This window comes from Delphinapterus leucas, chromosome 2 (assembly GCF_059928025.1).
Source record: "Delphinapterus leucas isolate spDelLeu-1000000601 "Yukka" chromosome 2, BTC_Dleu_Yukka2, whole genome shotgun sequence".
Classification (NCBI taxonomy): Eukaryota; Metazoa; Chordata; class Mammalia; order Artiodactyla; family Monodontidae; genus Delphinapterus; species Delphinapterus leucas.
Window position 1 is genome coordinate 139,776,941 of NC_143130.1, and position 17,638 is coordinate 139,794,578.

Here is a 17,638-nt window from a genome sequence, read left to right on the forward strand (position 1 = left end):
AGATTCCTGTTATTGACAGCAGTCTAAGTGTTATATACTTAAAGTGAGTGAATTAGTGCAGTTTAAATTCTTACGAAAAATATACCATATACAGATTCATTAGGTGATACTTGGATTTGTTTAGTCCTTCAGCCTAAGTGTTTTTGTTAAGTAGAGTTTTAGCTTCCATAAAAGGAAAAAAAATTATTTTTTGAGGAGGAAGGTATTTCAGTGTTAGTTTTGGAAAATAACCAGATTTTTATTTTTTTATTATTTTTTTAACATCTTTATTGGAGTATAATTGCTTTACAATGGTGTGTTAGTTTCTGCTTTATAACAAAGTGAATCAGTTATACATATACATATGTTCCCATATCTCTTCCCTCTTGCGTCTCCCTCCCTCCCACCCTCCCTATCCCACCCCTCCAGGCGGTCACAAAGCACTGAGCTGATCTCCCTGTGCTATGCAGCTGCTTCCCACTAGCTATCTACCTTACATTTGGTAGTGTATATATGTCCATGCCTCTCTCTCACTTTGTCACAGCTTACCTTTCCCCTCCCCATATCCTCAAGTCTTTATTTCTGTCTAACCCCTAGGTTCTTCATGACATTTTTTTTTCTTAAATTCCATATATATGTGTTAGCATACGGTATTTGTCTTTCTCTTTGTGACTTACTTCACTCTGTATGACAGACTCTAGGTCTATCGACCTCATTACAAATAGCTCAATTTCATTTCTTTTTATGGCTGAGTAATATTCCATTGTATATATGTGCCAAATCTTCTTTATCCATTCATCCAATGATGGACACTTAGGTTGTTTCCATCTCTGGGCTATTGTAAATAGAGCTGCAATGAACATTTTGGTGCATGACTCTTTTTGAATTATGGTTTTCTCAGGGTATATGCCCAGTAATGGGATTGCTGGGTCATATGGTAGTTCTATTTGTAATTTTTTAAGGAAACTCCATACTGTTCCCCACAGTGGCTGTATCAATTTACATTCCCACCAACAGTGCAAGAGGGTTCCCTTTTCTCCACACCCTCTCCAGCATTTATTGTTTCTAGATTTTTTGATGATGGCCGTTCTGACTGGTGTGAGATGATATCTCATTGTAGTTTTGATTTGCATTTCTCTAATGATTAATGATGTTGAGCATTCTTTCATGTGTTTGTTGGCAGTCTGTATATCTTCTTTGGAGAAATGTCTATTTAGGTCTTCTGCCCATTTTTGGATTGGGTTGTTTGTTTTTTTGTTATTGAGCTGCATGAGCTGCTTATAAATTTTAGAGATTAATCCTTTGTCAGTTGCTTCATTTGCAAATATTTTCTCCCATTCTGAGGGTTGTCTTTTGGTCTTGTTTATGGTTTCCTTTGCTGTGCAAAAGCTTTTAAGTTTCATTAGGTCCCATTTGTTTATTTTTGCTTTTATTTCCATTTCTCTTGGAGGTGGGTCAAAAAGGATCTTGCTGTGATTGATGTCATAGAGTGTTCTGCCTATGTTTTCCTCTAAGAGTTTGATAGTTTCTGGCCTTACATTTAGGTCTTTAATCCATTTTGAGGTTTTTTTTTTTTTTTTTTTTTTTTTCTGTACGTGGGCCTCTCACTGTTGTGGCCTCTCCCATTGTGGAGCACAGGCTCCGGACGCACAGGCTCAGCGGCCATGGCTCACGGGCCCAGCCGCTCTGTGGCATGTGGGATCTTCCCGGACCGGGGCACGAACCTGTGTCCCCTGCATCGGCAGGCGGACTCTCAACCACTGCGCCACCAGGGAAGCCCTGAGCTTATTTTTGTGTATGGTGTTAGGGAGTGATCTAATCTCATACTTTTACATGTACCTGTCCCGTTTTCCCAGCACCACTTGTTGAAGAGGCTGTCTTTTCTCCACTGTACATTCCTGCCTCCTTTATCAAAGATAAGGTGACCATATGTGCATGGGTTTATCTCTGGGCTTTCTATCCTGTTCCATTGATCTATCTTTCTGTTTTTGTGCCAGTACCATAGTGTCTTCATTACTATAGCTTTGTAGTATAGTCTGAAGTCAGGGAGCCTGATTCCTTCAGCTCCATTTTTCATTCTCAAGATTGCTTTGGCTTTTCGGGGTCTTTTGTGTTTCCATACAAATTGTGAAATTTTTTGTTCTAGTTCTGTGAAAAATGCCCGTGGTAGTTTGATAGGGATTGCGCTGAATCTGTAGATTGCTTTGGGTAGTAGAGTCATTTTCACAATGTTGATTCTTCCCATCCAAGAACATGGTATATCTCTCCATCTATTTGTATCATCTTTAATTTCTTTCATCAGTCTTATAATTTTCTGCATACAGGTCTTTTGTCTCCTTAGGTAGGTTTATTCCTAGATATTTTATTCTTCTTGTTGCAATGGTAAATGGGAGTGTTTTCTTGATTTCACTTTCAGATTTTTCATCATTAGTGTATAGGAATGCCAGAAATTTCTGTGCATTAATTTTGTATCCTGCTACTTTACCAAATTCATTGTTTAGCTCTAGTAGTTTTCTAGTAGCATCTTTAGGATTCTCTATGTATAGTATCATGTCATCTGCAAACAGTGACAGCTTTACTTCTTCTTTTCCAATTTGGATTCCTTTTATTTCCTTTTCTTCTCTGGTTGCTGTGGCTAAAACTTCCAAAACTATGCTGAATAAGAGTGGTGAGAGTGGGCAACCTTGTCTAGTTCCTGATCTTAGTGGAAATGCTTTCAATTTTTCACCATTGAGGACGACGTTGGCTGTGGGTTTGTCATATATGGCCTTTATTATGTCGAGGAAAGTTCCCTCTATGCCTACTTTCTGCAGGGTTTTTATCATAAATGGGTGTTGAATTTTGTCGAAAGCTTTCTCTGCATCTATTGAGATGATCATATGGTTTTTCTCCTTCAATTTGTTAATATGGTGTATCACATTGATTGATTTGCGTATATTGAAGAATCCTTGCAATCCTGGAATAAACCCCACTTGATCATGGTGTATGATCCGTTTAATGTGCTGTTGGATTCTGTTTGCTAGTATTTTGTTGAGGATTTTTGCATCTATGTTCATCAGTGATATTGGCCCGTAGTTTTCTTTCTTTGTGACATCCTTGTTTGGTTTTGGTATCAGGGTGATGGTGGCCTCGTAGAATGAGTTTGGGAGTGTTCCTCCCTCTGCTATATTTTGGAATAGTTTGAGAAGGATAGGTGTTAGCTCTTCTCTAAATGTTTGATAGAACTCACCTGTGAAGCCATCTGGTCCTGGGCTTTTGTTTGTTGGAAGATTTTTAATCACAGTTTCAATTTCAGTGCTTGTGATTGGTTTGTTCATATTTTCTATTTCTTCCTGATTCAGTCTTGGCAGGTTGTGCATTTCTAAGAATTTGTCCATTTCTTCCAGGTTGTCCATTTTATTGGCATAGAGTTGCTTGTAGTAATCTCTCATGATCTTTTGTATTTCTGCAGTGTCAGTTGTTACTTCTCCTTTTTCAGTTCTAATTCTATTGATTTGAGTCTTCTCCCTTTTTATCTTGATGAGTCTGGCTAATGGTTTATCAATTTTGTTTATCTTCTCAAAGACCCAGCTTTTAGTTTTATTGATCTTTGCTATCGTTTCCTTCATTTCTTTTTCATTTATTTCTGATCTGATTTTTATGATTTCTTTCCTTCTGCTAACTTTGGGGTTTTTTTGGTCTTCTTCCTGTAGTTGCTTTAGGTGCAAGGTTAGGTTGTTTATTCGAGATGTTTCCTGTTTCTTAAGGTAGGATTGTATTGCTATAAACTTCCCTCTTAGAACTGCTTTTGCTGCATCCCATAGATTTTGGGTCGTCGTGTCTCCGTTGTCATTTGTTTCTAGGTATTTTTTGATTTCCTCTTTGATTTCTTCAGTGATCACTTCGTTATTAAGTAGTGTATTGTTTAGCCTCTATGTGTCTGTATTTTTTACAGATCTTTTCCTGTAATTGATATCTGGTCTCATAGCGTTGTGGTCAGAAAAGATACTTGATACAATTTCAATTTTCTTAAATTTACCAAGGCTTGATTTGTGACCCAAGATATGGTCTATCCTGGAGAATGTTCCATGAGCACTTGAGAAAAATGTGTATTCTGTTATTTTTGGATGGAATGTCCTATAAATATCAATTAAGTCCATCTTGTTTAATGTATCATTTAAAGCTTGTGTTTCCTTATTTATTTTCATTTTGGATGATCTGTCCATGGGTGAAAGTGGGGTGTTAAAGTCCCCTACTATGAATCTGTTACTGTCGATTTCCCCTTTTATGGCTGTTAGTATTTGCCTTATGTATTGAGGTGCTCCTATGTTGGGTGCATAGATATTTACAATTGTTATATATTCTCCTTGGATCGATCCCTTGATCATTATGTAGTGTCCTTCTTTGTCTCTTCTAATAGTCTTTATTTTAAAGTCTATTTTGTCTGATATGAGAATTGCTGCTCCAGCTTTCTTTTGATTTCCATTTGCATGAAATATCTTTTTCCATCCCCTTACTTTCAGTCTGTATGTGTCTCTAGGTCTGAAGTGGGTCTCTTGTAGACAACAAATATATGGGTCTTGTTTTTGTATCCATTCAGCCAATCTGTGTCTTTTGGTGGGAGCATTTAGTCCATTTACATTTAAGGTAATTATCCATATGTATGTTCGTATTCCCATTTTCTCAATTGAATAACCAGATTTTTAAATTGTGAAGATCATGAAATAACTGATTTTCTTTAATAGGACTTTGCTAGTTATTTCATATCTGTAGGCTCTCAAAAGAGAAGTCCTTTGGTCTCAAAGAAGGTGATGTATATTTTAAATCCTAACCATTGGAATATTCTATTTAAAAAAATGTAACAATATTCTTTTAAGAGAACAATTTTATAAGACTGCCATTGAAGGAAAGTAGAAGAGGCTGTCTAGTTTAAATTTTATTTTGGAGGAAATATAGTATTTGGTTGAGAAAAGTAAAAGCTTAATTAAGAGCATAACTTAGAATGGGGCATACAAAATTTTTCTGTAAAGGGCCAGATAGTAAATACTTTAGGCTTTGTAGGCCATGCTGACCCTGTCAACTATTCAACTCTATCATTGTAGGAAAAGCAGCCACAGACAATATGTAAACAAATGGGTGTGGCAAGTTGGGAAGAACTGACATCTTGACAATATTGAGTCTTATCCATGAACATGGAGTATCTCTCCATTTATTTAATTCTTCTCTCATTTCATTCACTACAGTTTTGTAGTTTCCCCATATAGATCTTGTACATTTTTTGTACATGAATACCTAAGTATTTCATTTTTGGGATGCTAATGTAAATAGTGTTGTTTTTAATTTCACTTTCCACTCATTCATTTTTGGTATACAGGAAAGCAATTTACTTTTATTATTAACCTTATATCTTGCAGACTGTTTTTTTGTAGATAGTTTTTACCAAGTTGAGAAAGTTCTCCTATCCCTCGTTCACTGCAAGTTTTTATCATGCATGAGTGTTGAATTTTGTCAAATACTTTTCCTGCATCTGTTAATATTATCATGTGATTTGCTTACCTGGGGTAAATACCACTTCCTTTTGGTGTATAATTCTTTATACATGTTGTATTCAGTCTGCTAATATTTTGTTGAGGATTTTTGCATTTATGTTCATGAGCAGTATTGGTCTGTAGTTATCTTTTTTAAAATATCTTTGGTTTTGCTATTAGTGTAATGCTGGTCTCATAAAAAGAGTTAGGAAGTATTCCCTCTGCTTATATCCTCTGAAAGAGATTGTAGAGAATTGGTATAATTTTTTCCTTAAATATTTGGTAGAATTTACCAGTGAACCCATCTGGTCCTGGTGCTTTCTGTTTTAGAAGGTTATTAATTATTAAACTCTCTGGTTTGGTTAGTCTTATGGCCTGTAATGCAGAAACTGTTTGTAGATAGTTAATGTTAAAAGAATAATTTTCAAAGAGTTTAAAAAGTAAGATTCTCACAATTATAAAATGAACATGTCAACAATTTTTATTTAACTTATTAATTACTGAAGGAATCAGTAAGCTGTCAAGACCAGTTCAAAGGAGAATTTGAAGAGCATATATATGTGTGTCTGTCTATCTATCAATCCATCCAAACAGCCACAATCAGAAATGCTGGAATAAATTTGCTAGTGGATACAAAACTGATTAATATCCTAAAGGGCTATACAATGTAATATTTTCTTTTATACATTTACATAAATCAGTTTTATCTTTGCCAGACAAAATCCATTTGCTTCCTTATAGATAAAAGCCATTACATTACTGTGTGTTTTTTACAAGTTAATTCCTACCCCTACAGAGTTGTGAAATAGTCTGGCCCAGCACCTTCTCAAACTTTTCCATTTCAGGACATTTTGACCCTATTAATAATAATATTGAAGACTCCAATGAAATTTGTTTAATATACAAATCATATTGGAAATCAGAATTGAAACACTCTATTTATTTATTACTTCCAACTTTTGGCTATTGTTAATAATGCTGCTATGAACATGGGTGTGAAAATATCACTTTGAGACCATGTTTCAATTTTTTTGGATATATACCCAGAGGTGGGATATACCCAGGGCCTGAATCATATGTTAGTTCTAACTCTCTTCCCTAGCAGCTCTACCATTTTACATTCAAACCAACAAAAGTACACATCCTTGCAATATTTATTTTCTGTTTTGTTTTTTTTTTGAATCGCCATCCTAATGGGTATGAGTTTATTAAAACTTTCAATAAACTTCTTAGATGACAGCATTTATTTCCATTTTATGTACAGTATAGGGTAATCGTTTTCCTAATGTCTTCCCATTAAAAACTATTATGAACATTTTTTTTCTTTTTCAGATTATTTTCTTAGGATATATTTCTTAGAAATGAAATAAATGGGTCAAAAGGTATATAATTTTAAAGTTTTTTATTAAGTCCCGCCAAATTGTCCTCAAGAAAGGTTTTGCAGGTTGATGCTGAATCAGGATATTAAAGTGTCTTTAATTTCATGTCTATGCTGTGAATATCATTATCTTACAATTATCTGTGATTCAACAACTGGCAAATGCTATCATATTGTATTTTAATTTGTAGTTAAAAAATTTGTTAAACAGAACTTCTAGGCCATTTGTGTTTTTCCTTTCTCAAATGGTCTATTTGCCCATTTATCTATTTAAATCCCAGTGTTTTGAAGAGATCAGAAAAGAGATTAATTAGCAATGCAAATATGAAGCCACAAGGACTTTACACAAATGCATAAATAATCTTGGAACCCCTTAGCAGAAAACTTAAGAGATCTCAAGGCGCATTTTAAAGTGACCTGAAGTATTTCTCTGTGATTAACTGTCTCTGGCTACAGATTTGCATAATTAATTATGTTAACAAGCCCTTTCCTCATTATCTGAAGGGAAACCTTAGGTCAGCTCCTGCCATTTTGTGGCCAATTTGCAGTTCCTGGAGTTTGGCTCAGTGGTTTCTTACTGTAAGTGGTTTTTCTGCTGATAGTGAGACTAAGACAGAAGGCTTTTCTGAAGGCAGAGAGAGCAAGGGAGATGATATGTAGTTTTTCCATTGGACTGAAGATGTTTGGAAGAATAGGAGGTAGAACAATGAAATAATCCAAATAGTATGAGGAGGGAGGCAGAAGTTTACATTAGAATGGTTTATGCGATTAAAGAAATGTTATACCCAGTTCTTTTTGTTTATATATGGTGTCGCAAAACAGATACTCAGCTGCTTAGCTAAAATATTTAAGGCGTTGCCTGTACAGCACCTGATGTTACAATAATGCTGTCCTCATCACAGTCTGATTGTCTTCATGTCGATATATCATAAATCAGTATTGTGGGAATGCGGCTTTTCTCCTACATTTAAGCACTTTAGGTTTGTTTTAATTTAAACAGAAAAAAAAAATTCTCTTCCAAGCATTGAGAGAGAGGTTCGTGTTTTGAAACTAATTTTAGATAGTTATGGTAACCCGTGATAGAATATAACGCTGTGTTTCCTAGTATATCCCAGCACATTTTAGAGAAGACCACCTATTCAGAATTATTATGGTTCTGTTGACATATTTTTTCTGGAACTCTGCTTTGAGGCACTGTGGCTGTCCATCTTTGTTCAAGAAGTAACAAACAAACAAAATGCACAACACATTCTATGCAGCTTTCTGGTAAGGCAAGTGTTGGCAGGTAGTCCCTGTGTGTTTGTTTGGGAAACATGGTTTGACCCAGTGGTGTAGAGGTTATTATTGAAAGGATTCTCTGGAGTAAGGACCAAGATCTAGGGGAGAAGGTCACTTTTGCATTCTCCTCCTTGAAACATCAATTCATGACGTCCTAGCCTAGAAAAGGATATTTCTCCCCAGCTCATTAGTTAATTCCTAGGCACCATTCAGATCACAAGTGGTTTGATTCATTATAAATTGACCAATGGAACAGAATTTCCGAGAGTACCAAAGCCTTTCTAAGTAAAGAATCAGACACTTCACTTGCACATTCTGTGGACAAATGACACCTCTAATGTAAAATGGACTATGAGATGTTTTGTCTTGATTTTCTATCATGTTTTATTGATTTGCAATGGCAAAATCTTGTGAAATATCTTTAATATGGAACAGAATAGAGTTTATAAAATCTTTTATTCTGTGGCTGATAAAATCCTAGGCTAAAATTATTCAAACATACTTTTCTATCAATAGTTAACGTTTAAAAATATAGGGCTTCTGTGGTGGTGCAGTGGTTAAGAATCCACCTACCAATGCAGGGGACACGGGTTCAAGCCCTGCTCCAGGAAGATCCCACATGCCGCGGAGCAACTAAGCCTGTGCACCACAACTACTGGGCCTGCGCTCTAGAGCCCGCGAGCCACAACTACTGAGCCCGAGTGCTACAACTACTGAAACTTGTGCGACTAGAGCCCATGCGCCTAGAGCCCGTGCTCTGCAACAAGAGAAGCCACCCAATGAGAAGCCCGCGCACGTCCACGAAGAGTAGCCCCCACTCGCTGCAACTAGAGAAAGCCCACGTGCAGCAACAAAGACCCAACGCAGCCAAAAATAAAAATAAATAAGTAAATAAATTTAGTTTAAAAATATATATATATAAAAGACTGCTCTGTCATTTTCTGATTCAGCCATTCCCTGTTAATTCTTCTTATAAAAGTTTTGGGTGGGGGCTTCCCTGGTGGTGCAGTGGTTGAGAATCTGCCTGCCAATGCAGGGGACACGGGTTCGAACCCTGGTCTGGGAAGATCCCACATGCCGCGGAGCAACTAGGCCCATGAGCCACGACTACTGAGGCTGCGCGTCTGGAGCCTGTGCTCCGCAACAATAGAGGCCGCGATAGTGAGAGGCCCGCGCATCGCGATGAAGAGTGGCCCCGGCTTGCCGCAACTAGAGAAAGCCCTCGCACAGAAACGAAAACCCAACACAGCCAAAAATAAATAATAAATAAATAATAATTAAAAAAAAAAAAGTTTTGGGTGGATTATATGATTGATGGACTCACATTTTGTAACTTTCTTTATGTAGGTTTTATTTTTTAAAGGGATTTGTCCTAAGTGGGTAAAGCGTTGATGGTTTGTAAGATATAACATCATTAATTCTCAACTGTTATTTGGCTTGTGTTTATTGAGATTTTCAAATGTATTATTTATCTTGTTTTGTTCTTTTGAAGAAACAGTTTTAATACCTAGGCTTAAAAGTGACAAAGTATATGTCCATATTATAGCAATAATGCTATAATTTATTTAGTACAATCATCTAGTTGAGAGGCGTGAACTTTTTTGAAGTGAGAATTTTTAAAAGTAATATCAGACAGAAAGCCTTTAAATTATCAATTGTCCCAAGGAGAGCTAATACAAGTAATTAAGTCAAAGTTTCAAACCGTATATTATGGCTCACATTGTAGAAAACTCTCCAGCGGGGAAATGTGGATTCTTTAGCCTGCTATCTACTGTGTCATTTTGGCCCACAGTTTCTTGGGTTTCAATTTCCTCACGTGTAAAATGTGAGGTTTGGATTAGTTCTGTGACAGTTTTGTCTCTAGTGGCTTTTAAAGGGGTGTAACATTCACTGTCTGAGTTGACCCTAAGAGTTCTGCATCAGAAGTCAGGATGACTCCTTTTTAGATCTGGCAAAATTACTGGAACGAGTAATTTGCCTAGTAATAAGTTTAGTGTAATGACAGAATCAGAGTTATAACTCAGGTCTCCACTACCATCACATCCTAGATGATTATCTGACACAGCCCTGGATGTCAGATACACATGTCCCTTCCCCTACCTCCTATCCCTCCACAGTCATGGCAGACAATGTTTATCTAATGCTTACCTAATGTGACATTTCTTTTCCTACCCAGCCTGGACATGGCTTCAGAATCCATCTCAAAGCAACATTCTAGTAGCCACAGCTAACAGACAAGGAATTCTAACTAGTTTGACATTGTGGATAGTAGAGTCATTAAAATATAAAAGGCCACTCTAAGTTTTTTTTAAGGAAGTTTACTTATATTGTTTAATTCAAATGGAATATTGTTGCCTCCTTTTTAGCAGTGGTTCCCAACGTGATGGTTCCTTTTTAATTAAAAAAAAATTATAGATTCCGTATTATAGATGACTGTGAATTCAGTAACACTTTCAATGAATTTCAGTTTTATTAGTCACAGTATATAAATTCATTTGGAGAAGTGGGCATACATACATATAAAACATTTACATGCTTCTGAATGAAAGACTCTTGTAATACTTCCAGCCCCCTCCCCTCTCCCCCACCCCATCCCCAATCCCCAATCCCCAGCCACCGAATCAAGTATTAGAAATCATTATTCTATATTACTTTGTTTTTTTTTTTCTTGATTTTAGTTTACGTAGGATTGAATTTTTGTTTTAAGGGACCTCATCAGTGGTTTCTATTCTGTGTGCTGTGGAGTCCCAATTCCAGGAGGTGCCTCAAGGGGAGCCCCCCTTGTCCCACAGCCCTTCCAGCTTTAACCAGCCAGTCTACTTCAAACTCTTCTGTATACTGCGGTTCTCCATGAGGTTTCATTTAGATAAAGGGTTTCACTGATTTTTAAAACTGAAAACCACCGATAATCCTACCTGCCCATTTTATACACAGTGTTTTGAGGTTACCCTATTAGTTAACACTGGAGCCAAGATAGGACCACTATTGTGCAAACTTGCAGGCCACTCTTCATCCCCTTACCCGAGCTGCTATTCATGGGACAGTGGAGGATGTAAGCTGATACCACCACCAGCTCTGAGTTCAGCAGATACTTATATGGAAAGAAAAATTGTTCACATTGTAATACCAGGGAACTCAAATCTATTTCTACCCTTGAATAAAAGGTTATATGGTGTACATATTTGTAAATATTTGTCTTGTTTGGGTGTGGGCTTCTTTTACTGTTTGGGGTGGGTGGAGGGATGGTGAGGCTTTTTCTTTTTAACTTAATTTTATTTTAAAACAGTAACAAGTGATGCTTTGGGCAGAAGACAGTTTCCTTTCTCTTCTTCCTGTGCTGTGCGGTGCCTTCTCCCCACGCTGTGTTTGTGGCATGCTTTACCTTGTCTTGATTTTAACCATTGTGTAAGCAGAATCTCTGGTCTCTTTCCTAGATTTTGCTGTCTATCAGAGGACAACCTTGGGGCTCATTTCTCTGCATTGGTCACCTATTATCATTATTAAATCAACATGCCTTCAAGATATCAGCCAAATATGATACTTAACATACCTGGTCTGGGCTACCTTTTTTTTTTTTTCGCCTGGGATGTTAGTCTGAAGCCAAATGTCCCTCTAAAGCTCAATGTGATTTTAGGACTTGCTTACTTGCTTACCTCAGTTTACCTTACACATTTGAGGCTGTAGGTGATCCAGAATAGCTGGAATAAGTGTCTGGTGACAGTTTGCAGAGGGTGCTGTGTTGATCCCAGCACGATGCCTGGGTGTGGGGTGTTAAGTGTTTCCGTTCAGATTCATCTGGGTTGGCTGCTCCCACAGACCCTTGACAGACTGCTTTTGCTTCCTTGCCTTCCTTGGGAAGGTCATCTCCCGAGCAGAGGTGCTTCTCTGGTAACTGTGGCAAAGCCAGCCGTTTCACTTCAGTCAACAGTTTCAACCTGCTCCTTTCCCATATGTTTTAACAGGCCTGATGCTGAGAAACTGAAGTGACTTTCTCTGGACCAGTTCACTTTTTAAAGTAGAAGTGTCCAGAATTAGGAAATAAAAGGAGGAAAGAAAAAAAAAACTGTCAGACAGTCTTACATTGGAAAACTGAAACTATCTGTTGTCTTCTTGTTTTTTAATTTTGGTTTCCGCTCTGATTTTTTAAAATTAATTAATTAATTAATTAATTTTTGGCTGCATTGGGTCTTCATTGCTACACGTGGGCTTTTCTCTAGTTGCGGTGAGCAGGGGCTACTCTTCATTGCAGTGCGTGGGCTTCTCATTATGGTGGCTTCTCTTGTTGCAGAGCACTGGCTCTAGGCACACGGGCTTCAGTAGTTGTGGCACGCGGGCTGTAGAGTGCAGGCTCAGTAGTTGTGGCTCACGGGCTTGGTTGCTCCGCGGCATGTGGGGTCTTCCCTGACCAGGGCTTGAACCCGTGTCTCCTGCATTGGCAGGCGGATTCTTAACCACTGCACCACCAGGGAAGCCCTATCTGTTGTTTTTAACAGGAGATATTTCCCTCTCATCCGTCAGCCCTTTAACAAGTCTGATTTCTTTCAGAATAAGTTAGGATGGCTTACTGCAAGTTCATTGCCCACCTAAGGGAAGACTGTATGAGAGCTTTAGTTACCATAGCTCATCACCAATGCACTAGAGGCTCACCAGATTCCCTTGTGGGGGGTCGGGGAGAGCGTGGTGAGTAACATGATGAGTTTGAAGGGCCCTCAAAGTATATACAAAGTTAATGTGCTTTGGTGGAAATGGTTCATTAATCGTAACTTCATTTTCTTCTCAAGGTAAAGTCGGATCTCGGAGGTGTTAAAATGTCCACCAAGCATATCTGTGTCACTGGAATTATTGATTAATTTGCTGTAATCACATCTAGAGTGACTGCTGTTTCAGGTAAAAAGAGTAGGAATGTAACCTGAAGGATTGTTATCCAGAAACTGTTTCTTAAAGGCATCCCTAGAAATCTGAGTAAATCTGTAGTCTAGTTAACTGTAATGTGTCAATATCAATTTCCTGGGTTTGATAATGTATCATAGTTATGTAAGGTATTACCAATGGGGGAAGCAGGGGACTTTTCTCTCCTTCTTCTTTTTTTGTTTCCAATTTCTTATGCGTCTAAGGTTATGGCAAGATTGAAAAGTTAAAAGAAAAATACCCTGAGAAGAATTACCATTCTGGGTGAGACACTTCACTTCAGATCTGTTATCTTTCATTCCTTCCTTCTTCCCTCCCTTCCTCCCTCCCTCCTTCCTTCCTTCCTTCCTTCCTTCCTTCTTTCCTTCCTTCCCTCTTTCCCTTCCTCCCTCCTTCTTTCCTCAGCTTTACTGGGATATATTTCACATATATAAATCACCTATTTTAGAGTACAGTTAATTGGTTTTTTTCACAGTTCATTGTTTATCCACAGAGTTGTGTAACCATCACCACAATCTAATCCTAGAACATTTTCAACTCTCCAGAAAGGAACTCCATAGGCATTAGCAGTCATCTGTGTACCTTTCCTTCCCCCACCCCCATCTTCATCCCAGGCAACCATTAATCTGCTTTCTGTCTCTATGGATTGGCCTCTTCTGGACGTTTAATATAAATGGGGTCATAAAATATGTGGTCTTGTGTGACTGGCTTCTTTCATTTAGTATAATGTTTTTAAGACTTCATCCATGTCATAGCATATATCAGGCCTTAATTCTTTTTTATTGACAAATATTCCATTTTATGGCTACACCACATTTGTATATTCATGGACATTTAGGCTATTTCCATTCTGTGGTTATTATGAACAATGCTTCTGTCAGCATTCATGTATAAGTTTTTGTGTGAACATATGTTTTCAGTTCTCTTGGGTAAATACCTAAATATGAAATTGCTAGGTCATACGGAGACTCTGTGCTTAACATTTTGAGGAACTGCCAGAATGTTTTCCAAAGGGGCTGTGCCATTTTATACTCCTACCAGCAGTGAATGAAGGTTCCAGTTTTCCACAGCTCAGGTGTTTCTTAAACACTTTGTTTTTGTTGTGTTTACTAAATGTTTCCTCTTGTCTTGGTGGGTGTAAGATTAGGGAGCTGAATGGTAACTTTGGAGGAAATGAAACAAATGAAAATGAAATAAATTATTTTCAGATAGGCTGAATGTAGTTCTGGAAGCCTTTCAGCCCCTAGCCTATAAACCTTCCTGTTTGACTGGATATGACATTACCAGGAATTTTACTGTCCTGCTTTTATTCTCCCTGAAGAGAGAAAAGAAATACGTCTTTTCCTCAGCTAGACATGGAAGGTTCAAACAAACATAAAGGACCCCTGAGTTATTAACAATTCCATGGGAACATGTACTTGGTCTATGCCCAGACTAGTTTCTCTAAAATCATTCTCTTGGTGCTTCCTCTGTGCTGTGCTCCACCGCGTGTAACACAAGGACTGAATCAAGGTTTCTTGAGTTGGTATTTGGAAAAGAAGCGATGACTGGATGCTGGTCAGCTGGCTCGGGCTGTTGGCAGGCCTACCCCGAACCGGGATTTCTGCAGGCCGCAGCCTGTCAGTTGTTACAGGCCTGCACCAGGCAGTGGTGTTTGCATTTGCCCTGTCCGAGCTAAGGGTAACAAGGCCTTTCATACTCCACCAGGGCAGTGAGCAGGCAAGTCCAGAGATCTTGAAAATGGCCCAGGACACCAGCCAAAGACAAGATCCCAGCTCCTTTGCCCTGTCTGGCCGACTTCGGGAGTAGGCAGGGAAGGGAACAAGAAGAAATGTCGTTTCTTAGTTCTGGTATGTAGATCTGCGAACTCCCACTATCTTGGTTACTTTTGGTCATATATTGGCAGTAAGCAATTTTGGCTGCTGAAACCAAACTGTAACAAAGACTCGCCTCTTATGACCACCTTTCTCAGGTTCCCCCCTTTTTTTTTTTTCCAGAGAAGGTTATTTTTTTTTTAATTCAAGTAACTGCAAAGCTAGAAGCTAGAGGGGGCCCCCAGGCTGGGACAAATAATGGCTACCCCCCTCCCCTGCCGTTTATCTTCTTGCAGAGCAGAACTTTATGAATGATAGTTGCAAGGGTAGATTCCCTACAGATTTTCATGAACACACTCATTGTGCGCCTCTGTCACTCTCCTTTTGGGTGGGGCTCACGACACACAGTTAGTGTCTAGAAGGTGAGTGTTTGTCCCTAGGGCCTCCCCAGGCCTGTCTCCTCCTTGAGCACTCTCGAGCCATACCTCCTTTGACTTCCCAGAGTCCTTCCCTGAAATGCCTTGCCCAAATCAGGAGAGGACCCCATGTTCCTTTCTCCTCTCCATTAAAAACTGTCCATCTCAGGCACATTCTCCCAACATCCTATATTACCTCTGTCAAATCAATATCTTGCTTCCATTAAAATGATGTTGGGGGTATGAATGTATATGTGTAAGTGTGGGTATGTGGTTTTTGGACAGCTGTCTATCTATTACAACCATGCAAATGTCTACCCATTTTATTAAGCCTATATGTCATAGATTAGGCAAAAAAATTTTTTTAAGTACATCCATTTCAGGGGTCAATTTCACATCTCCATGAAGCAGTAGAATACTTTAATGTTAGAGTAACAGTTGATGTATTTTCTGTTGGCTAGCCCATTGTGTAATTTCTGTAGTAATTAATGTATCTGGCTTAATGACTTCAATTGGAGCTATTAAAAATTGAGTTTATATACAATACATATATATTGTTTTGACTTGTTTTTGGCCTAGCCAATGCTTTGACTGGATTCAGAGTTTATAATGCCTTCCCAAACTCCCCCAGATAGGAGTTTCCAGCAGTTAAAATTTTTTTAAAACAGATCTTTGATATACATTAGTTCATCTGACATTGTGTTTGACTTGGTCTTGGGAGAAAGAGAAGTGTCTAAAAAAAGGCTGCCTCATGCAGGTAGGGGGTGGAAAACTGGCTCTTCCTAATCTGTATATGTGCCTTTTTTGTTACTGACCACAGTGGACCCAGAGAGGCAGCCCGTGTGACATGCCAGGCCTCAGGACCAGCTCCCTGGGAATGTGTTTGACCGATTTCTAAGGCAGTAGGGATTGATCAACCATCAGTCACCATAGCTCTTCATACAGCTACCTTCATCTTCAGTAGTGCGAGTGGATTTATCTGCATTACAGCTTATCCACAGAACATCGTCCTTTTATCTCTTTGTGACATTTTCACCTTTGATGGCCTCCTGACTGTATCAGTGTGGCTTATAACTGTAGTTATGAGTGGAAGTCTGAGATCCGATTCTTCTAAATAAACATGCCCTGTGCTGTCCAGTAAAGTAGTGACCAGCTGTATGTGGCTATTGATAAGCAGGTGTGAAACATAACAAAAGAACAGAGAATGAGTGATCCTTCACGAAGGAGAAAATGTAAAGCCACTTCTATAAGAAGAACTGAAAGAACTTGTCCCAGAAGACAGCATAGAACAAGGACCAGGATGCTCCCACAGCATGCCGGCGGTCTCCCCAGGGGCTTATGCCACGAGCTGGCTAAGTGCTATGGAGTAAGTTTTTCCAGCCTGCAGAAAAGATCATTTAAAAGCAAAAACAACCGAAAACAAAACAAAACAAAACACCAAACGCCCACAACCTCACCTACAAAGTTTCTGAAGATAGGCTGGTGATAGGGGTGGTAGTGGAGTGTGTTAAGTTCCTCTTCAGCATTACACACTTGGCCTAAGTTTGGAGAGGAATTTAGTTATAATTTTGATTTGGGCACCATTGCTACCAAATGCCAACATTAAAAAGAACACAGTTACAGTAGCCACATTTCAGACCCTCGTTAGCCACATGTGGCTAGTGACTACTCTGTTGGACATTGCAGAGATAGAACATATCCATTGTCACAGAAGGTTGGCTGTTGGCTTCTTTTCAGTCCACAGTAGGGTCCAACTTAACATGTTCACTCCAGACTATTATATAATACTCTTTCCTCCAAGAGTAAAACTCAGACTAAAGTCTAGGAAATTGGAATTTCTGCTTGCCAGAACTGGATCTTAGATCTACCTAAGACTTAGTGCCAATGTCTTTTATATGTTTGTGAACATATAAACATATAAGGTTTGGTTTGACCATGAACTTGGCTGTAATGCATTCTGATTCATCCTGTCCTTACTCGGGCTTCTTCTTCTCAGGATCCTGCCTTTCTAGTATTCCTTTGGTGCCCACTCCTTTGCCTCAGGGACTGTGGTACTGCATTTAGCCATGCCTTTATTCATTCTTAACTATGGTCTAACATCTTGCTCCAAATGTGTACACTTACCTTGTCTGGGTGTTAGCCATAGATTGTGTTTGGACCCAAGAGTGGTTCCTGCTATGGATTTTCCAGAATGGCTTCCATTGTCAATCACTGAACCACAAGGAAAAGTATTGTCTTCACTTAATTTCTTGATTTTAAGCATTTGACCAAAGTTTCAAGGCCTCTCCTCCTGCGATTTTGTTTTACCAGAAGCTTCTGGCAGGAGATAGAATGATCTGAGGAAGAGATTCATGGAAG

The 17,638-nt window shown here is 38.6% G+C and overlaps 1 protein-coding gene across 3 annotated transcripts in view; it reads left to right on the forward strand.

Moving 5' to 3' along the window:
- The window catches only part of DAAM1 (dishevelled associated activator of morphogenesis 1), a 179,277-nt gene that overhangs the window by 13,810 nt on the left and 147,829 nt on the right, over positions 1–17,638 (forward strand). The gene's annotated exons all lie outside the window — the stretch shown is intronic.